The 24922-nt window shown below is 43.5% G+C and overlaps 1 protein-coding gene across 1 annotated transcript in view; it reads right to left on the bottom strand.

Annotated features, from left to right (window-relative positions):
- Nucleotides 1–9654, bottom strand: part of LOC135700747 (probable G-protein coupled receptor B0563.6) — a 155584-nt gene extending 145930 nt beyond the window's left edge. Inside the window, exon 1 of the mRNA XM_065221376.1 lies at nt 8544–9654. The gene's annotated coding sequence lies outside the window, so the exon portion shown is untranslated. The remainder of the gene's footprint in view (nt 1–8543) is intronic.
- Between the last annotated feature and the right edge of the window lie 15268 nt (nt 9655–24922).

Genomic DNA, 24922 nt, shown 5'->3' with positions numbered 1-24922 from the left:
AAATAATAGAATAAGTTTTTTAGCATGTCTATGGGAGCTCTTCGAAATCATCGTGATGTCATGGATTCCTTTACAAATCAGGGGGTAAGTCACTCTGCCACCTTGTGCTAAAACCCACAAAAACACACTTCAAACACCCTTCCGCCGCATGGAAAGCTATTTTTTTTTCATCAATTCTGGCACCACTGCCAATAGTGTTTAGGTTTTTTGATAAATTTAGTTGTTGTTTTTTTTTTTCTTGCAAAGGAGAGAGAACCACGGCAGTCGGTTTGTTGGATTGCACCGGACCTCGATGAAGAAAATCACTCGGGATACGGAAGTGACACGTACATCGTATTTCGCGACCTGGAATATCAATGACTGGATACGATCGGGCCTAAGAGAGGCAGTTGGCAATGCTGCGTTTCGGTATTCGTTGAAATCCGATGTGCCTGGGCACTTTCATGCGTGTGAATGCGAGTTATTTTCTTTTGCGCAATGTAATCAATATCAACTGTGGAGGAGGAATGGATGGATGATCCTTGGGAATGAGTGGATGAGGAAAACCAGGATTACGTTTGACTAAATAAATTACAATTTCAAAAAGTAGAAAAGTCTGTCTAGATCCGTCAGTCCACCTCGCCTCTGCGGTCGCGCTCCTTGTAGTGGTTAATGGTAGTGTTTCGTTTATGCTTTGTTGCCTTTTAGAGTTGAATTTTGAACATCTTGATGAATTGAAGTAGCTGTTTTAGTTCGCCTTGCACATTTTCCTCGAATATCTTCGGTAGTGAATCAGATGTACTTTGTTGTTGTAAGCAAACAATAGCGAAGGAGTCACTGGTGGATCAGTCATTTTCAGCGTTTTGTTATGGTCGAGGATATGGTTGCCAGTAAGCATATTTTTTCGGTTGAAGTTTTGACAGCTTGGTCGACACGAAGAAACACCTTCCGACACCCAAAAACACACATGCAACACAATAAGCACAGACACAATGTGGCAGAGTGACTTACCCCCTTTTACAAACACATCGGGTGAGATCGTTCCATAACTTTTCTCTTAACTTTCATTCCATTATTATATGAAACATTAAATGCTGCACGGCGAATGAGAACGACTCAAATTTGAGTTTAGTTCACTCATAATCGCCAAAAGTGCAGGAACTAAGCGATGAGTTAATTTGCCTCATGTTTTCCAGGATTTTCCAGGGAAAAATTCCCGAATTTGAGAAAAGTAAAGATTGGATTCACTCAGTCTATTGGTACTACTCCGAGACTGAATAAAATTTTCGGCAATTTCCTCATTTTCCGGCAGATTTTTTAGGTTTTCCACAGGAAACCATGGGTCAAATTTTACTCATCGCTGAGTTCCTGCACTTTTGGCGATTATGAGTGAACTAAACTCAAATTTGAGTCGTTCTCATTCGCCGTGTGGATACGAGACGGTCCACCAGTGCACCCGATTGAAGGCAAAATGGATGGGAAGAGTGGAAATGCCAGCTCCCTGTTTTTAACATTTCGTCAAAAGGGGCGGGCTCTTCTTCCCACTCATTGGGACATCCTCCTGTTGGATGGCCTGTTTTTGACCAGGTATATGATCCTGTCGTTGGAAGGAGATTCTCATTTATCCCATGGCCCTTCATACAATGGCAGGTTGAGTACAATTAGAGGTTATTAAACTTGATCAAGTCGAACAGCGAGAATAGTCAACAGTCTACCGACAGTTGTATTGCTACAGTGAATGGTAGTTCCATAACATATCATATTAAGCGTGATGGTCCATGTTCCGAAGATGAAGCGTAAAAAGTTCGATCCAAAGGCGGGGGAAGCCGTGTTCATTGGATATTGCGAAGATTCCCAAGGGCTATCCAATCCGGAGCGAAACGATTTCATAATCAGTCGGGATGTAATCGTTATCAGCGAAAGCATTCCAAAGTCCGTTGTAGCTTGTGAACGTGATTCGAAACCAGTCAAATACATGGAGTTGTTCCTATCGAATGTTCTGATGAGACCGAAGTCAGCTCTGACGACGAGGAAGAACGGCAGCTCAAGCACTTCTTGTGACGCACCGCACCGCAACCAAGACGCAAGACCAGTTGAAGAAAGTCAACAAGGGTTGAGGCGCAGCGCTCAGGGGGCGCGTATACCCAGGCAAGTATGTGTGATGATTTTATTAGTTACGGTTCCTTTTGTGGTGATGATTTTCTCACCCAGCCATCCGATCTACCAACGAACGATGTTTCCATGGAGGACGATCCACAATCTTACGACGAGGCTATGCGGCGACCTGATCGAAAGCTGTGGATACAAGCGATGAAGGAAGAAATCGCACCGATCTACATGATGAACGTAAGGCAATCCGTAACAAATGGGTCGTGGACCCGACGGCAACATACAGCAATACAAAGCGAGACTCGTGGTGAAGGGTTCAGGAATCGACTATGAAGATATATATTCGCCAATCATACGTTATTCAACAATTCAACATTTTGTAACAAACGGGAATTTTTTCCGAGATCTCAGCTAAAAAACATAAATTTTGCTGAATCTCGGCAAGTTTTTCACTGAGATCCAACCAAATAAAATACTGAGCTGGTCAGTGGTGCCCATCTCAGCAAAAATCTAAGTATGTAAGAAGTTGCCTGACCTTCTACAAAGTTGCCTAAATTTCTAAGAAATTGCCTGAACTTCTACAAAATTGTCTGAACTTCTGCGAAGTTGCCTGAACTTCTATGAAGTTGCCTGAACTTCTACGAAGGTACCTGGACTTCTACAATGTTGCCTGAACTTCTGCGTAGTTGCCTGAACTTCTACGAAGTTGCATAAATTTCTGCGTAGCTGCCTGAACTTCTAAGAAAGTGTCTGAACTTCTAGGAAATTGTCTGAAGTTCTACGAAAATACCTGAACTTCTACGAAGTAAAAATCAATTCTACAAAGTGCCTAGATGCCTGAGCTTCTACGAAGTTGCCTGAACTTCTACGAAATTACCTGAACTTCTACGAAGTTGCCTGAACTTCTGCGTAGCTACCTGAACTTCTACAAAGTTGCCTGAACTTCTAGGAAATTGTCTGAACTTCTAGGAAATTGTCTGAAGTTCTACGAAAATACCTGAACTTCTACGAAGTTAAATTAATTTCTACAAAGTGCCTAGATGCCTGAGCTTCTACGAAGTTGCCTGAACTTCTAAGAAATTACCTGAATTTCAGCGTTGCTGCCTGAACTTCTACAAAGTTGCCTGAACTTCTAGGAAATTGTCTGAACTTCTACGAAATTACCTGAACTTCTACGAAGTTGCCTGAACTTCTGCGTAGTTGTCTGTACTTCTACGAGGTTGTCTGAATTCATTTCTACGAAGTTGCTTGAACTTCTGCCTAGTTGCCTGAACTTCTACGAAGTTTCCTAAACTTCTGCGAAATTAACGGAACTTCTGCGTAGTTGCCTGAACTTCTATGAAGTTGCCTGAACTTCTACGAAGTTTCCTAAACTTCTGCGAAATTAACGGAACTTCTGCGTAGTTGCCTGAACTTCTACGAAGTTGCCTAAATTTCTGCGTAGCTGCCTGAGCTTCTACAAAGTTGCCTGAACTTCTAGGAAATTGTCTGAAGTTCTACGAAAATACCTGAACTTCTACGAAGTTAAATTAATTTATACAAAGTGCCTAGGTGCCTGAGCTTCTACGAAGTTGCCTGAACTTCTACAAAATTACCTGAACTTCTACGAAGTTGCCTGAACTTCTGCGTAGTTGTCTGTACTCCTACGAAGTTGTCTGAATTCATTCCTACGAAGTTGCCTGAACCTCTGCCTAGTTGTCCGAACTTCTACGAAGTTGCCTGAACTTCTGCGTAGTTGTCTGGACTTCTACGAAGTTGTCTGAATTTCTACAAAGTTGCCTGGACTTCTAAAATGTTGCCTGAACTTCTACGAAGTTGCCTGAATTTCTGCGTAGTTGCCTGAATTTCTACGAAGTTGCCTGAACTTCTACGAAGCTGCCTGAACTTCTGCGTAGTTTTCTGAACATCTACGAAGTTAAATTCATTTCTACAAAGTTACCTGAACTTCTGCCTAGTTGCCTGAACTTCTGCGAAGTTGCCTAAACTTCTACGAAATTACCGGAACTTCTGCGTAGTTGCCTGAACTTCTATGAAGTTGCCTAAATTTCTGCGTAGCTGCCTGAACTTCTACAAAGTTGCCTGAACTTCTAGGAAATTGTCTGAACTTCTACGAAGTTGCCTGGACTTCTACAATGTTGCCTGAATTTCTACGAAGTTTCCTGGACTTCTACAATGTTGCCTGAACTTCTGCGTAGTTGCCTGAACTTCTACGAAGTTGCCTAAATTTGTGCGTAGCTGCCTGAACTTCTACAAAGTTGCCTGAACTTCTAGGAAATTGTCTGAACTTCTACGAAGCTACCTGGACTTCTATAATGTTGCCTGAACTTATGCGTAGTTGCCTGAACTTCTACGAAGTTGCCTGAATTTCTGCGTAGTTACCTGAACTTCTGCGAAGTTCTACAAAATTCACTACTTTTCTCTAAAGTTCCCTAAATTTCTACCAAGCTCAATGAATTTCTACGAAGTTAACAGAACTCCAACAAAATTATTAACACTTCTTCGAAGTTCTCTCAAGTCCCAAGAAGTTCACCGAGCTTTTACAACATTAGCTGACCTTGTATTTTATTTGCTGAAGCCAGGCATGGAAAATCATTTACATTCATTTCATGCATTCATTTACATTCATTTGCCTCTAACTTTTTTCATCAATAGTATTCCGCAAAATGATGTACAAAGCGTTAGTAGGTTTTGTTATTAGCTACAACTTTTGCTCATAACTTAAATCTGGATCTCTTATGCATCACGAACTAGAGCGGGCAGAACTTGATACGGTTTTTCAGTGAATGTAAAACACATTCACTGAAAAACAGTAGTGACTTCTGTTCGCTCTGGTTCGTCATGCATAAGAGATACGGATTTGAGTTGTTAACAAAAGTTGTAGCTAATAACAAAACCTACAAAAACTCTAGTCATAATTTTGCGAAATTCTGTTGATGACAAAAGTTAGGGACAAATGAATGTAAATGAATGCACGAAATGAATGCAAATGATTTTCCATGCCTGGCTGCAGCTCTAGAAAATTGTATGATCTTCTACACAAATCTGCGAACTTCTACGAAATTTCCCAAACTTCTACGAAGTTTTTCAAAATCAAATAATGTTCCATGAACTTCCCTAAACTTCTGTAAATACTCAGCATTAATTAAAAGAAATAACTTGCGGTCGCAAATTTGAAAAGTAGCCTTTTTACCAGTCGTTGATCAACAAAGGTAGACGTTTGTTCGAAATCGGATAGTAAAGGGTGATACGGTCAAAATTTCGTCAATATCAACTTGACGTATTTCTTTCAATTTTGCATTTAAAAAACCTGAACACCTCTCATTTTGAAGGTGTGTGTGTGTAGAATGTTGCTCCTATTTTGATTTTGGAATTCACTCTTCAGTTGTCAAAATGCCGTCCAAGCAAGAAGAGCAGCGTATCAAAGCCGACTACAGCTTCCGGGACAGGAGTTTTATACGGCAAAAGGAAGGGGAAAGGTAGCAGATGTTTTCAAGCACATGAAACTGTCAAAGTTCGCAAAGAAATATCTGGTTTGGCAAGCCATCTGTACCTGTGGCTTGAAAAGCAGCATTTTCTTAGCTTCCGGGACTGTCAACCAAGAAATTTACGTGAAAGAGTGTTTGAATAAACGTCTGCTGCCTTTCCTGAAGAAACACGGTTGTTCCGTACTGTTTTGGCCGGATTTGGCATCTTGCCATTACGGTAAAAAGGCCATGGAGTGGTACGCCGCCAACAACGTGCAGGTGGTTCCCAAGGACAAGAACCCTCCCAACACGCCAGAGCTCCGCCCAATTGAGAAATACTGGGCTATTGTCAAGCGGAACCTAAAGAAGACCAAAAAAACTGCTAAGGGCGAGCAGCAGTTCAAGGCAAACTGGCTGTCTGCGGCGAAGAAGGTGGACAAGCTGGCTGTACAAAATCTGATGGTAGGGGTCAAGCGTAAGGCCCGGCAATTCGGATTTGGAAAAGCGGAAGCCTAACTGAATATTTTTCCTGAATTTTATACTAATTGAACTTGAAAAAGAAATTTAATTTGATTTTTTAAATAAACTATTTCACCGATTTACACGCGTTTTCCCTTGACCAAATTTTGACCGTATCACCCTTTAAGCTGAAAGAATGGAATCACGGAATCTCACATCCACTTCCACCCGTTAACAGAAGTGTGTGACAACGCGTTTCATTAATTGTTAATAGCCTGAACTGCGACTTCAAATGACTCGATTATCACGAAAAGACGTTGCTTGCTTGCTTGCTCGATTACCGACAACACGCGTGTTGTTTGATTTATGGTAATTTCAACATTCTAGATGCACATTTCAAAAGGTCCAATCTGCTTTGATCGGTTCTCTTCATCAACTTTCTCTTTTGATAACTACAGATGTCGTGTCATGCTTGCCACTTAATTCGATACAGAAGGTTCTTGTCTAGCGCCCAGAACGTCAAACACAACAGGGAATGTCACTAACGAAAGAGAAAGTCGGGAAAGAGAATCGATCAACGCAGATAGGACCTTTCTGAAATGTTCGTCTAGCATTGATTATGTTGTAACTTTCACTGTCGCAACCTTCGGCTGCACGACAGCAGCCGTGTCCTAGCATGCGATGGTAGGTAGCATATGCTACCGCGACGATTCACCCTCCAGTTCATGGAGTAAACTCTGAAGGCGAAAACAATTTGTCTACCCCCCGGCATGTCTTAGCCCTGAATCTGAAACCGAAGGAACTTTGCCGTATTTCTCACGTACAAAATCTCCTCCACTATCAGGCGGCAACGAGCGTGAAACGTGAATCCACTTGTACTCCGTTTAAGCGTTTGAGGCCCTCTCTACCAACGCCAAGGACCAAGGCAGGCGGAGCGAATAATTTACATAGTACTCACGTCAGGAACGACCCCACGCATCGTCAATAAATTCGAACGCTTACTTGGATTGAATTACACCGAGTTGAATCTTTTTTCGATTGCTCTCCGATTAAACCTTTAATTTGTGTAAGGAAATTTTTTGGTATACGGCAAAGCAGTCTGTAAATTTATTAGAGTAATCGTTCAGATTTCAATCGTTTAAAGTTTGGAGACTGCTTAGCCGAAAATCAAAACATCAAGTAGGCGACTGTTGGAGCCCAATTTATATGCGATAAGAAAAGCAGAGAACGAATCCCACCGACACTGCCGGTGATGACAGATAGGATTTCAGCCAGTTTTTGAAGGTATACGAGCTGAGATGCTTGTTAATAGGAGACAGTGAAGGAATTTAATCATTTTCCTTTTGATGAATGACATCAAAAATGGAAAAAAAATATGGGTTCGGTTGTGTACAATCAAGGGGTGGGACACCTTGGCTGAATATATCAAAATATTTTTTTGATATTTTCCTTTTCTCGACTTAGAATTCAAACATAAGTATCCGTTGAACAAAAATTTTCGAGCATAAAAAGCACAAGAAGGGGAATTTACGTATTCTCGTCAATTTGAGAATGTATCTGCTGCTTCCTTATCTATCCATTCCAATCGACAGAATTGTTCAAAACTGTTTGAAAGCGTTTTTACAATGCTCCATACATCTCAGGTGAGTGTGATTATTATTGGCAGCCTTTTTTTCTTCGGCAACGATTCCATTTGAACTGCGTGTTAACCAGCTGCTCTATAGTCGGCAATTCGAAACCCGCATTTTGTAGTGTGTGAATTTCATCTAAAGAAACATCTGACATAACCGGATTGCTCAGTCGTAAAAATTTAATCATATTGAACTTGAGAGACTAAGGTGTTTTGATGGGAAATACAATGAAACTAACGATTAAATTGTGGGTACCGAACATAGTCAATGGGTGGCGAGGCCGACATTTACCCTATAAGTTTTTGAAAATTATGAAACAGTTTCGTTGAAATTTTGAAATATTTGAAAATATTTTCTAATATATCTAAGCTGTCTTGCCCCTTGGGTACAATGTTGTTACCTGGAAATGGTGAGCAAGAATTTGTTTGTCTAATTCCAGAGAAGTTTTTTTTTCGTAAGACGCATGGCTTTGTATAACAAAGTTGGAGATTAACGATCCTACTGAAACGTGATACTTTTCATAGACGAAACACTTTTCAATCTATGATATTGTCGAGCAGTTTTGGGACGATCTTATACCAGAGATTTCAAGAAAATGTAGTAATTCTTTGCAGATTTTTCTAGCTTATCAAAATATTGTTCCATTGTCAAGTTCTAGTGGTAGAGTGATCCAATCGCAAAAATTCCAGATTAAAATAAATTAAGTCAGAAGCTCCCAGTAATAGTTATTGTATGATTGAATGGCATAAGATTGAAAGATCTACACCTTACTTAAAGTCACTTCTTCATAAACGTTCTTCTCGAGAGAAATTAGGCTAATATATATTAGGCGAAAAGGTCTCTTCCGGGAATTGCTGTAATCCCACAACATTATCGTTACGGTTAAATCAGATCTACATACCAGATTGTGCTCCAGAGTGAATCCTATCGACGTCTTCGGTAGCTACTCCAGGCAGACAGGCAGGCAGGCAGGCAGACGATACACACAGGATCGCTTTTCACTTCCACCCCGAACCGACCGTTTCCATGCTCTCCCTTACAAAATTGCTCCAAATTGCACGCCTACCAAACACCCTTTATCGGTAATTCAATCCTTTTTCCACTTTAACTCACTCCTCTCGTCGCTCCCCAAAACGACCTCCAACTCTCTGCTCGGAAGGCAAAGTCCGCAAAAATTGATTCACTTTCCAAAGGCTTCCTCTTCGCTTGCAACAATGCTCGGCCCGACTTCCGCTGTCGCCATCAGCGTCTTCTTCATCGCAGTAGGCTACCAGAGATCATTATCACTTTCACCGACTGCTCCCTATCCAAAGTACACTGGCCCTATTAGCAGGTTTCCGTCGTTAAATACTTTACTATTTGTTATTAGATGCCTCCTGCGCCCTATACCTTCACTTGTTTCATCATTATCCTCCCTTTGGAGTAACCGATAAATTTTCATTAGACCTCTCGGGGCACGATAAAAATTCATTAGTCTTCCCAATTCTTCGCTGGCTTCGTTCGCCTGGGCTGGCTGCAACCTTCACTGCACTGCCCACGCCATCCAAGCGAGCTCGCGCGATGCTAACTAGATCGACGCTAACTGTTGCTGTTTTTCACCCCGTTTTCCTTCTCCTACCTGACAGGAGCAATTAAATACACTTCACTTACAATAATCGCATGTCGTGTTTAACGCCCATTTTAAAGGCCATTCCTATCCTGGCTGTCGCGCGCGACCGCTATCGCTTTCGGTTGGAGTTGTTTATTTATATCATCAACCCATATCTTTCTCCGAAAGAGAAGGGTAACAGTCTCGGGAAAGTACAAAAATATTAAAGCTCTCCAAAATTAGCTCCCTATTCAGGTGGAGCGGCGGTGTAAAGACTAATCACCTTCCACTTGGTTTGCAGCGAAGCAGCACAAATAAGCAGAGCAGGCAAGCATGCGTTTGCAGAAAACCAAAAACCTTGTATTCCTTGTTTTCCCTTCCAAGAGGGGGAGCAGCTCCCGAATGTATACAACCGTCGCGTTCGAAGCACCGTTGCAGACTGACGATGGTTGCATAGTAGGCGCGTAACTTTGTACCTCGCCATGTCAACCAGCCCAACCATCCAGCACGAGACTCAACGTCATCAAATGCCCAACGAAGAATCCTTTTGCCATGGGCGCACCACCACTCGCAGCATAGATTGCCGTCATGGCAGCAGCACAGGGCTGCGTACGAAGGGAGCGGGACAGGAGTAAACACAAAAACACGGCAGGGAAAACATTGGCACTGATAAGCGAGTGCTGATGGGGGTTCGGAAAAGCGAGCGGAAGCATAGTTGAGAGAGGAACTCAGAGAGAGAGAGAGAGGGAGAAATTTACCACGAGGTCGAACGAATCTCACGCACTGGAAGGGAAGAATGCACTTTCTGCTGGAGGCTGCAGCAGTGGAGCCAACTTTCTTCGATTGCTTCTGATTTTGGCATAGGACTACGTCTGTGCTTTCTATATGGGGGTACACTTTGTGAAAACCGAAAATGGAACATGTAACAAAATTATGAAAGATTTTGAACGTTAATAACTCAGCTGCCCCTGGACTAATTTCAAGAATTTTAACACTAATCGATTAGTAATATTTCTACGCATCTGATAAATTTAAGACTTATTTATTTATTTATTTATTATTATTATAGTCCATCTGACTTGATAGTCTCAATGAAACACTTAAATCTAAATGAAGTCACTCATTGAAAATTAAAAATTGGCCAACAGCAAACGATGACGAAACATCGAGGCATTGATGTCAAAGTCAAATAGGTCAGAGGCTTCGTTGGTTGCATGTACTACTTCATGTAGTAAGGTTCTCGGACGGAGTGTTCGGGCAGGAGCATACAGATTAATTTTGGCCAGTAACTCAGGAACATCATATTCTGCGAGTAAAACTTTAGCAACGAAGACGACCTGCGATATGTTTCGTCGCTTAGCAAGAGTATCCAAACCCAGTAAACGACAGCGGTCAGCATACGGTGGTAAATTCAGCGGGTCACTCCATGGAAGATAGCGCAGTACGTATTTGACGAATTTGCGTTGAACAGCTTCGAATCGTCCACTCCATACAGCTTGGTAGGGATTCCAGACAACACACGCGAATTGAGCGTACCAATGAACAGTAAAGGGCTTTAAAACACAGAGGATCACGAAATTCCTTAGATATCTTGAACATGAATCCAAGCTGTCGATTAGCTTTGTCGATCGTGGTTGAGAAGTGCCGAGTGTATGTGAGCTTTTCATCCAACATGACACCGAGGTCTTTAACGTGATCGACACGTTGAACTGCAGTTCCAGTAACGTTATAATCAAACAAAATGGTACGACTGAAACTAATTACGCAGCACTTTGAGACGCACAGGACCATAAAATTACGTTCACACCAATCATTAAAGATTTCAAGAAGGTTTTGTAGTTCTAAACAGTCGGCATAGCCTCGAACGACTAGATAAATCTTCAAGTCATCGGCAAAAAACAATTTACCTCCTCGTAGTAGAATAAACGTTACATCGTTCACAAATAAAGAAAAGAGCATTGGTCCCAAAGTGCTACCCTGTGGAACTCCTGATCTGTTCGAGAAACAGTACGATGAGTAGTTTCCAATGCATACAGTAACTTCACGTTGCACGAGGTGCAGCTGCAGAAGGAAACAGAACATCCAATTTTTTCAAGCTTTGCTAGCAGAACGTCGTGCACAACTCTATCAAACGCAGCTTTAAGATCAGTGTAGATGGCATCCACTTGAAGTTTCTTGCATACATTTTCCATACAGAACGACGTAAAGCTGACGAGATTAGTTTCCACGGAGCGGCCAGGAAAGAAACCATGTTGACATGTACTTTTGTAATGCTTGCAGGAAGCAAACAATCTCTCATTTATCAGCGACTCAAACACCTTAGATTCAACCCCAAGCGAGGTAATCCCACGGTAGTTTTCCACATTGCGTTTGTCTCCTTTCTTGAAAACAGGGAACATAGTAGACCGTTTCCATAGTGCGGGAAATTTCTGTTGACGAAGTGACAGGTTGAAGAGCAAGGACAACGGAGCAGCTAAGATATCGGAGCATTTTTTTAGGACTGCAGATGGAATAACACTCGGGCCTGGTGAAAATGATGATTTGGTTTTACTCATCACAGAGAGAACCATTTGTACATCTACGGCAAAAACATCCATGTTTACGACGTCGGTTGGCACATCACGGACGGCTCGCTCAATTTCTGCTTGCGATGGGGAGTCATTCGAGAAGACGCTTAAGAAGTGCCTAGCAAATAGGCTGCATTTGTCCTCAGTTGTCAATGCTACGTCATTGCCGAGAAACATTTTTGACGGCAGTCCAGTTTCCTTCCTCTTAGTATTCACAAACGATCAGAATCCCTTGGGGTGGCATTGCAGATTATGTTGAGTACGAATTACATACCTCTTGTAAAGAAGCTTGTTGTAGTGGCGATAATCATTGCTGGCAATTGAAAAATTTCGCTTGGTAAGGGTACATCGTCGATGAGTGAGAGCACGGAGAGCTCTAGATCGCACTTGTTTCAGGTTGCGGAGAGTAGCGTTAGACCAAGGCGGTTTTCTTGGAGGTTGGCACTTCGGTACTGAAGCACAAACACAGTCGCGCAAAAGGCTATTATAGCGAGCGGCTGCTGTATCGATATCAAGGTCATTCAACACGTTCCAGTTGATCCGGGACAAGGAACGTCTCAGCAAACGGAAATCGGTCTTCCGGAAATTGAGCCGAGTGGCAGTCATGGTTTCATCAAAACGAATTTGAGATCCGTTCGCGATAGATATATCCAAAGCAGGGTGGAAATTGTCAAGAGGAACGATGACATCAGGCGCTTCAACGACGACACAGTCCAGAAGTGCACTTTCGCTAACAAAAACCAAGTCAAGAAAACGAGACTGGAAATTAGGTTTATCTGGCTCAGTCCATGAAAAGCCGTGCCGTCAACAAGCAAGCGGCTGGCAGGAGTAGTTGAAGATGCAATCGGATCTGGAAACGCATAACCCTGGCCTGAGGGTGACCACTAAGCCCAGGCTGATTAAAATCACCAAGCAGAAGAAGCACATCCGTTATATCAGCCATGGACGATGCAAATTCTGTAGCATCCAGATGAAGCTGCATTGTGGTGCAGTCATGTCGACGTTCAGGGGGAATATACACCGCTCCAATGAGGATGTCCCGCGAAGTGAGGCTGACCTTAACCCAAACCGCTTCAATTGTAGTAAATAGTTCGTTGGAGATTACGCAGGAGGCGAATTCGTTGGAAACAGCGATGGTACTGTTGGATGAATTACGGTCTAATCTGTAGACAGTAAAAGAGTCACCAAACAGTTGCACTGAATTGATCCTCCCATCGAGCCAAGTTTCCGTGAATTCATAAACGTCATATTCCCCGTCAAGCGCAGCCAGATAAACATCGTCCAATTTAGTCATGAGCCCCCTGGTGTTCCGATAGTAGACACGTAAACCGCTAGAGGGTTTGGTGCGAGCCATGTCAATGATAACTTGTCCAGGATCCGCACGAGAGAACGGTGAACTATCAGGCAGCGAAAGATCACCTGACGTAGAAAGGCGATTTCCCTAACACAGATTTCAAAGTTGAATTCCATCCGGTCTCACCAAACGGTGTTTATTCAATCACCGCGTAGTGAGTGGTGGTGTTCTCCAGTACGAAGGGGGGAATCAGTGTCTGTCTGTCTGTCTGTCTGTCTGTCTGTCTGTCTGTCTGTCTGTCTGTCTGTCTGTCTGTCTGTCTGTCTGTCTGTCTGTCTGTCTGTCTGTCTGTCTGTCTGTCTGTCTGTCTGTCTGTCTGTCTGTCTGTCTGTCTGTCTGTCTGTCTGTCTGTCTGTCTGTCTGTCTGTCTGTCTGTCTGTCTGTCTGTCTGTCTGTCTGTCTGTCTGTCTGTCTGTCTGTCTGTCTGTCTGTCTGTCTGTCTGTCTGTCTGTCTGTCTGTCTGTCTGTCTGTCTGTCTGTCTGTCTGTCTGTCTGTCTGTCTGTCTGTCTGTCTGTCTGTCTGTCTGTCTGTCTGTCTGTCTGTCTGTCTGTCTGTCTGTCTGTCTGTCTGTCTGTCTGTCTGTCTGTCTGTCTGTCTGTCTGTCTGTCTGTCTGTCTGTCTGTCTGTCTGTCTGTCTGTCTGTCTGTCTGTCTGTCTGTCTGTCTGTCTGTCTGTCTGTCTGTCTGTCTGTCTGTCTGTCTGTCTGTCTGTCTGTCTGTCTGTCTGTCTGTCTGTCTGTCTGTCTGTCTGTCTGTCTGTCTGTCTGTCTGTCTGTCTGTCTGTCTGTCTGTCTGTCTGTCTGTCTGTCTGTCTGTCTGTCTGTCTGTCTGTCTGTCTGTCTGTCTGTCTGTCTGTCTGTCTGTCTGTCTGTCTGTCTGTCTGTCTGTCTGTCTGTCTGTCTGTCTGTCTGTCTGTCTGTCTGTCTGTCTGTCTGTCTGTCTGTCTGTCTGTCTGTCTGTCTGTCTGTCTGTCTGTCTGTCTGTCTGTCTGTCTGTCTGTCTGTCTGTCTGTCTGTCTGTCTGTCTGTCTGTCTGTCTGTCTGTCTGTCTGTCTGTCTGTCTGTCTGTCTGTCTGTCTGTCTGTCTGTCTGTCTGTCTGTCTGTCTGTCTGTCTGTCTGTCTGTCTGTCTGTCTGTCTGTCTGTCTGTCTGTCTGTCTGTCTGTCTGTCTGTCTGTCTGTCTGTCTGTCTGTCTGTCTGTCTGTCTGTCTGTCTGTCTGTCTGTCTGTCTGTCTGTCTGTCTGTCTGTCTGTCTGTCTGTCTGTCTGTCTGTCTGTCTGTCTGTCTGTCTGTCTGTCTGTCTGTCTGTCTGTCTGTCTGTCTGTCTGTCTGTCTGTCTGTCTGTCTGTCTGTCTGTCTGTCTGTCTGTCTGTCTGTCTGTCTGTCTGTCTGTCTGTCTGTCTGTCTGTCTGTCTGTCTGTCTGTCTGTCTGTCTGTCTGTCTGTCTGTCTGTCTGTCTGTCTGTCTGTCTGTCTGTCTGTCTGTCTGTCTGTCTGTCTGTCTGTCTGTCTGTCTGTCTGTCTGTCTGTCTGTCTGTCTGTCTGTCTGTCTGTCTGTCTGTCTGTCTGTCTGTCTGTCTGTCTGTCTGTCTGTCTGTCTGTCTGTCTGTCTGTCTGTCTGTCTGTCTGTCTGTCTGTCTGTCTGTCTGTCTGTCTGTCTGTCTGTCTGTCTGTCTGTCTGTCTGTCTGTCTGTCTGTCTGTCTGTCTGTCTGTCTGTCTGTCTGTCTGTCTGTCTGTCTGTCTGTCTGTCTGTCTGTCTGTCTGTCTGTCTGTCTGTCTGTCTGTCTGTCTGTCTGTCTGTCTGTCTGTCTGTCTGTCTGTCTGTCTGTCTGTCTGTCTGTCTGTCTGTCTGTCTGTCTGTCTGTCTGTCTGTCTGTCTGTCTGTCTGTCTGTCTGTCTGTCTGTCTGTCTGTCTGTCTGTCTGTCTGTCTGTCTGTCTGTCTGTCTGTCTGTCTGTCTGTCTGTCTGTCTGTCTGTCTGTCTGTCTGTCTGTCTGTCTGTCTGTCTGTCTGTCTGTCTGTCTGTCTGTCTGTCTGTCTGTCTGTCTGTCTGTCTGTCTGTCTGTCTGTCTGTCTGTCTGTCTGTCTGTCTGTCTGTCTGTCTGTCTGTCTGTCTGTCTGTCTGTCTGTCTGTCTGTCTGTCTGTCTGTCTGTCTGTCTGTCTGTCTGTCTGTCTGTCTGTCTGTCTGTCTGTCTGTCTGTCTGTCTGTCTGTCTGTCTGTCTGTCTGTCTGTCTGTCTGTCTGTCTGTCTGTCTGTCTGTCTGTCTGTCTGTCTGTCTGTCTGTCTGTCTGTCTGTCTGTCTGTCTGTCTGTCTGTCTGTCTGTCTGTCTGTCTGTCTGTCTGTCTGTCTGTCTGTCTGTCTGTCTGTCTGTCTGTCTGTCTGTCTGTCTGTCTGTCTGTCTGTCTGTCTGTCTGTCTGTCTGTCTGTCTGTCTGTCTGTCTGTCTGTCTGTCTGTCTGTCTGTCTGTCTGTCTGTCTGTCTGTCTGTCTGTCTGTCTGTCTGTCTGTCTGTCTGTCTGTCTGTCTGTCTGTCTGTCTGTCTGTCTGTCTGTCTGTCTGTCTGTCTGTCTGTCTGTCTGTCTGTCTGTCTGTCTGTCTGTCTGTCTGTCTGTCTGTCTGTCTGTCTGTCTGTCTGTCTGTCTGTCTGTCTGTCTGTCTGTCTGTCTGTCTGTCTGTCTGTCTGTCTGTCTGTCTGTCTGTCTGTCTGTCTGTCTGTCTGTCTGTCTGTCTGTCTGTCTGTCTGTCTGTCTGTCTGTCTGTCTGTCTGTCTGTCTGTCTGTCTGTCTGTCTGTCTGTCTGTCTGTCTGTCTGTCTGTCTGTCTGTCTGTCTGTCTGTCTGTCTGTCTGTCTGTCTGTCTGTCTGTCTGTCTGTCTGTCTGTCTGTCTGTCTGTCTGTCTGTCTGTCTGTCTGTCTGTCTGTCTGTCTGTCTGTCTGTCTGTCTGTCTGTCTGTCTGTCTGTCTGTCTGTCTGTCTGTCTGTCTGTCTGTCTGTCTGTCTGTCTGTCTGTCTGTCTGTCTGTCTGTCTGTCTGTCTGTCTGTCTGTCTGTCTGTCTGTCTGTCTGTCTGTCTGTCTGTCTGTCTGTCTGTCTGTCTGTCTGTCTGTCTGTCTGTCTGTCTGTCTGTCTGTCTGTCTGTCTGTCTGTCTGTCTGTCTGTCTGTCTGTCTGTCTGTCTGTCTGTCTGTCTGTCTGTCTGTCTGTCTGTCTGTCTGTCTGTCTGTCTGTCTGTCTGTCTGTCTGTCTGTCTGTCTGTCTGTCTGTCTGTCTGTCTGTCTGTCTGTCTGTCTGTCTGTCTGTCTGTCTGTCTGTCTGTCTGTCTGTCTGTCTGTCTGTCTGTCTGTCTGTCTGTCTGTCTGTCTGTCTGTCTGTCTGTCTGTCTGTCTGTCTGTCTGTCTGTCTGTCTGTCTGTCTGTCTGTCTGTCTGTCTGTCTGTCTGTCTGTCTGTCTGTCTGTCTGTCTGTCTGTCTGTCTGTCTGTCTGTCTGTCTGTCTGTCTGTCTGTCTGTCTGTCTGTCTGTCTGTCTGTCTGTCTGTCTGTCTGTCTGTCTGTCTGTCTGTCTGTCTGTCTGTCTGTCTGTCTGTCTGTCTGTCTGTCTGTCTGTCTGTCTGTCTGTCTGTCTGTCTGTCTGTCTGTCTGTCTGTCTGTCTGTCTGTCTGTCTGTCTGTCTGCCTGTCTGCCTGCCTGCCTGCCTGCCTGCCTGCCTGCCTGCCTGCCTGCCTGCCTGCCTGCCTGTCTGCCTGCCTGCCTGCCTGCCTGCCTGCCTGCCTGCCTGCCTGCCTGCCTGCCTGCCTGCCTGCCTGCCTGCCTGCCTGCCTGCCTGCCTGCCTCAGTGATGAAAAATATCATGACACTCATTCGACACTCGTCAACGCATCAACCGACTATCGCTGACAGAACGTTTTGTAACGCAGTGAGAGGCAAAGCCACGGCAAACAACAATCACCAGTAAAGGTCGGTGCTCACAGGCTAAACGGAACACTCGCTGCTGAAAAGCACAACGAAAACAGTGAAGACTTCTGCAGTACGATGATGAGAAAAATCGAAACAACAGAAGAAAATGAAAACAATGCCTACGTATTCCATGTTCCTCTCGGTACGCGCGACTGTGTGAGTTACAAACAAAGCTGGCCAAATTAAACGGTTGGGCTCACTCACCAACACACTCACATGAGCAAGCAAAGCAGCAACTGCTTTAAAACAAGCACAGATGAGTGTCGTGATTGTCGGCAATGACCAGATCGGTGATGGATCACCACCGAAGACGACATTCACCAGCTGCTTTTAACTTCATTCGTCAACTTGATGGATGATCATGAAGAGTGCTTCGACATGCACATTGATAGGAATGTATCAAGCGTTCCTAACATCAGCTGTTTGACGATCGTGATTGTGATAGGTCGCAACTCTGGTCGTCACCGTTCCGAAAATACCCATATTTCGTCTGGAGACCCTCAGGGAGATGATCTTGGATTTTTTGGAACTACTCTAAATTTTTGGATCTTCTATGACATCCTTAGAAGTTTTATAAAACACTCAAAACTTCTTAATTTATCCCATTAATTTTCCTGAATTACGTTTCATTCAGGAAAATTATTGAGAACAATTATAAGAATATTAGGGTCGTTTAGAGAACTTTCTGATGGTTCATTGGAACTTACCCATTAGGGTAATTTAACTTCCCTGAAGCTCTCCAGACGATCCTGAGATTTTTGAAACTGCTCTGAAGTTTTCGGATCTTCTTTGACGTTCTTGGAATTTCTATAAAACACTCATAGCTTCTAAACTGCTCGTAATAATTTTCCTGAATCATATTTAATTCATGAAATTTTCCGGTAACAATATTAAGAATTTTTGAGTATATTATAAAAGTTCCAATAACGTCAAAAAATATCAAGAAACTTCAGAGTAGTTCCAAAAGTTTTATGATCGATCGTCTGGAGAGCTTCAGGGAAGTTAAATTACTTTAAATCGCGAGTTACAATAGCTTCAGTGAACTACCAGAAAGCTCTCGAAACTTCCCCAATGATCTTATAATTGTTCCCAATATTTTTCCTGAATTAAATATAATTCAGGAGAATTATTGGTATCAGTAACGAATTTTTGAGTGTTTTATAAAAGATCCAAGAATGTCAAAGAAGATTCAAAACATCAGAGTAGTTCCAAAAATTTCAAGATCGTCTGGAGAGCTTCAGAGAAGATGATCTTGAAATTTTCGGAACTATTCTGAAGTTTTCTGATCTTCTTTGACGTCCTTGGATCTCTAATAAAACACTCAAAACTTCTTAATTGATCCCAAAAAAATTACTGGATTATATTTAATTCAGGAAAAATATTGGCAACAATTATATGAGCATTGGGGAAGTTTTAAGAACTTTCTCGTAGTTCTGGGAAGCTATTGGAACTTACGCTTTAAGATAATTTAACTTCCCTGAAGCTCGCCAGAAGATCTTGAAATTTTTGGAACAACTCTGAAGTTTTTATTTTAGTTCTCAATAATTTTCCTGAATTATATTTAATTCAGGAAAATTATTGGGATTAATTAAGGAGTTTTGAGTGTTTTATAAAAATTCCAAGAAGGCCATAGAAGATCCCAAAACTTCATAGTAAATCCAAAACTTTCAAGATCGTCTGGAGAGCTACAGGAAAATTAAATTTCCTCAAAAGGTAAGTTCCAATAGCTTCAGTGAACTACCAGAAAGTTCTGGAAATTTTCCCAATATTTATGATGGTCATGGACCTTCCCTGAAGCTCTCAGAACTTTCACGATGCTCACGTAATTTTTCTTAAGATATCTAAGCAATGAAGTTTTCTGAACTTTTTCTTCTTTGTTGTTATGACATCTATAAAGTTCCCACAATGTATCTGATGTTCATGAAATGACTCGGCAGTTCTCAAAAGTGTTCCAAAGATTTCTGGTCATATTTCAAGATATTTAAACATACCTGAAGCTTCCTGAAGGGTTGAAGCTTGGAGGGGCCACGGTATTACTAAACCGGAGGCGGCGTTTTCGATTCCCGGTCCGGTCCAGGGAATCTTTCGGGTTGGAAATTTTCTCGACTTCCCTGGGCATAGAGTATCATCAACCGGTGGAAACTAACGATTTTAAATTGGCTCATAGGCTATTGGTCCCAAGCAAATCGATTAACCGAAGATACTACCAGAGCTGAGCCAAAAAGTTGAGCACGTTTCTTCGGGACCTTCTGGTCTTAGAGTTACCTCTATGGTATCATTGTGCTTGCAATACAATATACAAATTCATGCGTTGGTATTGGCATCAAAAGCTCTCAATTAATAACTGTGGAAGTGCATTTAGAACATTAAGTTAAGAGCACTCAATAAGCTAATATGCACTAAGCAATAAGCTTGAAATGCGAATTAGAAGAAGAAGATGAAGCTTTCTGAAATTCCATGAAGTTCTTTTAACTCCTGTAAAGTTCCTGCATTATTCATATCTTGGACCCCTTCTGCATTGAAATTCAGATCCAGATAGCAATCCAAATTCAGTCCAAAACAGCAACACTGGCAACCTATCCCTCGCATTCCATCCTCCTCATACACTCTCCCAGTCCCATCCAGCGTCCCTCCTGATAGCCCCGAAACCCCCGATCGTTTCCGATGAATGCAATTGATGCTTTCCGTATTTTGTTTCGGATTTTCGTAAACAGCTTTGCGTGGTGCCTACCTTCCAGGCGCTCGCTCGCTCGCTCTCACTTCCATTTCAATTTTCCGAACTTCGCTCTCCCTTCCATCGGACGAGAGACTTGAATTTTCCCCGAAGCACACAATCAATGGTTCATTGGAACTTTACCCGAACGCAGCAGCTGAGCTGAGCCTTGAGCTGTCCACGAGGTCTTTCACATTTTGCTTTTCGCTTTACAACGCACCCCCCGGGCAGGTTTCAGAAAGGTGGGTGGGGTGTGGGGTTAAAGAAAAATTGCATTTGATAAAGCTCTAGGGATGGGAGGAGAGTTGATTTTCGGGGAGTACCAGCGTACTCTCACATACAAACGAGACAAATTGCATCATACCAACCATCGTCATCAGCTTCTAGTAGGCATGGGCGGCGGGATAAAGCCACTCTTACCGGTCCCCTCCTTCACTCGCCGCCCGTCCGCCACACGAAGCGAAGGATGCACCCCATCCTTTCAGCTTTTCGTGTTTTTCCGACTGTGTGTATGAATGCATGCAAAATTTAAATGGAGCGACTGAAATTAATTAATTTACTATTGTTTTCGTTTTTCCCCTTCCTCCCAAACCGTAGCCTGTGGTTGAACTCACTTTCCTTGTTTTGACAAATGCAGCGTCCCTAATTAAAATGGGTACAATGAAACCCCATTTTCTGGGGCCGATTTTCGGCACCCAGTGGATTCCATTTGCCAGGAATGACACTTTAATGTGTGTTTAGGAACTTTTCTGGACCTGTCCGGTTGCCGAACGCGGTTTGTACCGATTGGAAGTTGTGAACTTGTGCACAACAACAATAACAAAAGAGACCATAGTAGGGCCGGAAGTTATAATTTGCGGAAAGCAATGCCTACTGAGAATAAATTTTCGCTGCGAGCTGAAACAAATAATCTTCCCGTAAAACCACTGAAAACCAAAAGAGTGTGGTTACGGAACTTTTTACCACCGAATAAAGAAGGAAGTGCAGTTCAGAAAGTTATGCACAAGGCAGCTTTAGGGTTTACCATTTAACGGCGGGTGGCAAGCTTTACATAATTTTCCTCGGCGGCTATCTGAAATCGCATAAATTTGACAGAGTTGTTATACGTGCCGTGCTTCAGGAGGGTGTCCTCTTCCGCGGCTCATACGAGTAGGGCTCATGAAATCCAGCTATTTATAGAGCCGAGATAGGGGGGAATGGTTGCTCTTTGTAGTGCCGCTTATGATGAACTTTGATAGCCCATCGACTAGGCGAGCGGTGCTTGAGATAAATCGCTCAACTTCTGCAACAGCATGCCGGGGCGTTCCCGGAAAAGAGGGTATGAAACAAATTGTGCGGTAATTAAATTCAAATAATGTTGTTCATGTCACTACCGCTGGCTTGAAAATGTCGCAGCGTTTCTTCTTCTTCGCATTTCAAGCTTATTGCTTATTGCATATTAGTTTATTGCGTACTCTCAACTTAGTGTTCCGCAGGTGCACTACTTTCTTAGTTAGCTTTCGATGCCTGTACTATTTTTGCATTGGTATAATTGTGTGGTAAGTAACTGAAAAATTCCTAGACCGAACCGGGAATCGAACCCAGCCTCCTTCAGCATGGTCTTGCTCTGTAGCTGCGCCTTTACCGACTGAGCTAAGGGAGGCCCCATGTAGCGTTTCTAACGGGGCTAAATGGAACGCCAACGCCAACATAGCTAAATACGCAGGAAGTGGGTTATTTATATGCATTAACCTGCAGGAATTTATGCATTACTACTTAATTCGGGTGTTTGACACCATTTTCGAATGACGCAGCAGCTTTTCTTGAGAACACAGGCTGACTACGGACGAGTGGCAGAGAAGTATTCTGCTAGTCACGATTCAGCTTAAAAATTTTCGAATCAGGAAGCTGTTGATGCTGGTGCAGTACATCAGGAAGGCCAGCACTGGCGGCTCCAGCGGTGAGCGCAGGAGGGGGCACGATGCCGTGTGCTCTATCTGTTGTGGTTTATCATGACACTATTCACTACAAGGTTGATAAACATTGTTTATATTGCACACATTTTTATACTGTTTGTCGGTTTGAGGAAAAAAGGTCAAAGGACAAATCTTCGAAAGGACAAAAGATCGAAGAACAAAACGTGGAATGGACAAAAGGTCAAAGAGACAAAAGATCGAATGAACAAAAGGTCGAATGAAGTTCAAATGCGAAAAAGGTCGGAATGGAAAAAAAACGTTGGAGGTAGAAAAGCGAATACGTGTTTGATGATATTCTCCAGTGCTTGATTATCCATCCCAAAATTTTCAAAAATCAGAAATGATTTTTGGCAAAAAGATTATTTTGAATATTGTTGACTCCAGAGCCTAAAACCGGGATTTTATCATCAACTCAGCATGAAGCAATAATTTGTCATCGGCTTGTGCGTAAAGACTTACACAACGCGTTCTTCAGCGCTATATTTGTGTGAAATGAAAATAATCATTTTGCATTTGATCCTCAAAATTATCCCCACCAAGATGAAGATGAATATTAATATTGACCGGTGGAAACTAACAATTTTAAATTGGCTCACTACTTGACTAGCCTCGTTGGTCCCAAGCAAATCGATTAACGTACCTCATTCTAGTAGAAATTCTAGCACTGCACTATGTTTGTTTTGTTTCGTTATGAAAGTTTGACAGATAAAATGAGGAGTTCGTGGATTTTCCTATGTTTCGAGGGGTGCATCGATTAGCTTGGGACCGAAGAGAGTACTAGAGCTGAGCCAAAAAGATGAGCACGTTTCTTCGGGACCTTCTGGCCTTAGAGGAACCTCTATGATCTTAATATTGACAACAACGGAGGCGATAATGAACATCCAGCCACAAATGAAGAAAAACAAATCAGGAGAAACATATCAGAAGGGTATAACTCGAAACGTAAACAATGACTTTGAACGTCGATTTCTCTTGAATGACCAGTACCACACCAACGGAATCTGACTACACCAGCTCATAGAACGAACATTTCTCTGTCAGTTGATTTAGTTAGTTTGAGTGGGTGTGTTGTCATTCGTAAGAAACCGACCATCCAAGTCATTGTTTACGTTTCGAGCTAGACCCTTCTGACATGTTTCCTCTGTAATGTTGATTACGATACTCAGAGGTTGCCTTGATCAAGAGAATGTTGTTATGTCAAAATTCAAATTCATGCAAATAGTTGGACTATCTGTTAAGGTTGTTTTCATTTTCAGCAAAGTTGAGTGTAGAAGAAATGATTTTTATCAGCACTGATATCAAGTACAGCGTCTCCTGTGAGGGACACAAGGGGCACATGTGCTCTATCCGTGGTTGTAGGATAAAAGGTCAAGGACAAGGAGATTCTTATCCGACAAAAGGTCGAATGCTTAAAAGGTTGATATGTTCAAAAGGTCAGTTCACTTATACTGGATCAAAAAAAAAAAGGTCGGAAACAAGCGGAAGTCGCTTAGAACAGTGTGCCAGGCACAATTCAGTCGAGGCTTAATATGTTTCACAACAACGGAACATCCATTTTCAATTCATAGACTTCTCTGACGTATGTGAAATGCGCAAGTATTAGTGCAGAACTTGGGATAAATTATATGTATTAGTGCAAGAAAACCTTTGAACTCATCCAAAGTTCTGCACTAATACTTGTGCAATTCATAAACGTCAGAGAAGTTGTTACGTATACGTTTGTTGGAACCGAATCATTTCGAGTTAGGATTAAGTCGAAGCAACTGTAATCGAAATATTTCACGCGTAAACACAAGTGAGAGAAGAACAGGGCTGTCATGACACACACCCGCTGGAAAACGTCGCACATACTAGGAATTTGCTTGGTGGATGAAATCCCTCACGCACATCAACAGCAGGAAGATTTCCGGTCAGCAGAAGGTTATTGTTCGTCGGTGATTGAGTCGCTCGCACCGAGCACAGTTAACGAAAAACCAAATTAACTGGTCGAAAGAAGCGCGTGGTGTTAAATTGTTCGGTGAAGAAGTGCGGTTTCCCGATTCTCTACGACGGGAGTGCGATTGCCAATCCGCGTTTGATCCATCGTCATTTTGCACGTTAGCCCAGTGACATTTTGCACGGTGAGAAGAATTTCACCTGAACGACGTCAGTGTGGTTGTCCAGCAACGTTCGTCCGGCACGGCGAGAACGCATCCCGGGAGGAAAGTTGCAACAAATCGAAAAAGGTAATACGCGCATTTACTGCGATTTCCAACAACGCTCAAAACATGCTTATTGCTTCACAGCAAACGCTCCGGCGATCTGCGATCTGCTAATTACTGCAGTCTTCAAATTATAAGGTAACGAAAACCATTCAGTCATTCGCCTTTCAACTAACGTGTTTTCCTGTGAAATAGAGCCAATTGCTAACGCAGAGAAGCGAGGACCAGACCGGATTCAGAGCAAAAGAGGCCCTTCACGGAGGTAAGAAATAACTCGAGGAAAATGCCTTCAGACAAGTAAACTAGCCCACTTTTCTAGGGTTCTTTTTTCTACCTTGGCTTGAACAAAGCACCAATACCAGGCGAGTGCTTTCAGGGTCTTAGTCCCGCGACGTTGGCGTGTCGTGCGAGACCCACCTCGGAGCTGTTTCGGCGATAGGCCATCATCGGAGTCGTCGAGAATAGATCAAGGCAAGAGAACGGCGCTGTGCTGTGTGTCATGTGTACGGCAACGAAGATGGTGCCCCGCACCGAGAAGAAGAAGATATGTATGTGAATAATATCGATAAGCTAGGAAATTAGTAGAGACAAAGGAAGAAGGATAGGGAGAGGAAGGTGGCAGGAAGCGTGATTTAGGAGAAGGAATGTGGGAGATTGGGTGCGAATAAAACAATGCTAAACTAACATTCGGCCCCATTTTGTTTTGTTGGTACACTTGCCCATTAGTGTTCTGTTTTGTGTGTCCGATGGTAGCTCAGCTCTACCGCTACCGGGGAACCCAGTCATCATAAACAAATACCACTTGGTTGCACATCATTCTGCTTGAACCTGAAAAGATATAAACCAGCGCTGCTATCCTGCCTCTGCTCATTACCGCATCGGACGGCGTGGCACTAGGTCCTACAGCAAGCAGGACCAAGTCAGCTGCCGAAGGTGGATCACGGCGTGTCCA

This window comes from Ochlerotatus camptorhynchus, unplaced genomic scaffold (genome assembly GCF_037179485.1).
Source record: "Ochlerotatus camptorhynchus isolate MF236.1 unplaced genomic scaffold, CSIRO-AGI_Acam_v1.1 ptg000141l, whole genome shotgun sequence".
Taxonomy (NCBI): domain Eukaryota; kingdom Metazoa; phylum Arthropoda; class Insecta; order Diptera; family Culicidae; genus Ochlerotatus; species Ochlerotatus camptorhynchus.
This window is presented reverse-complemented; position numbering and strand designations above follow the sequence as displayed.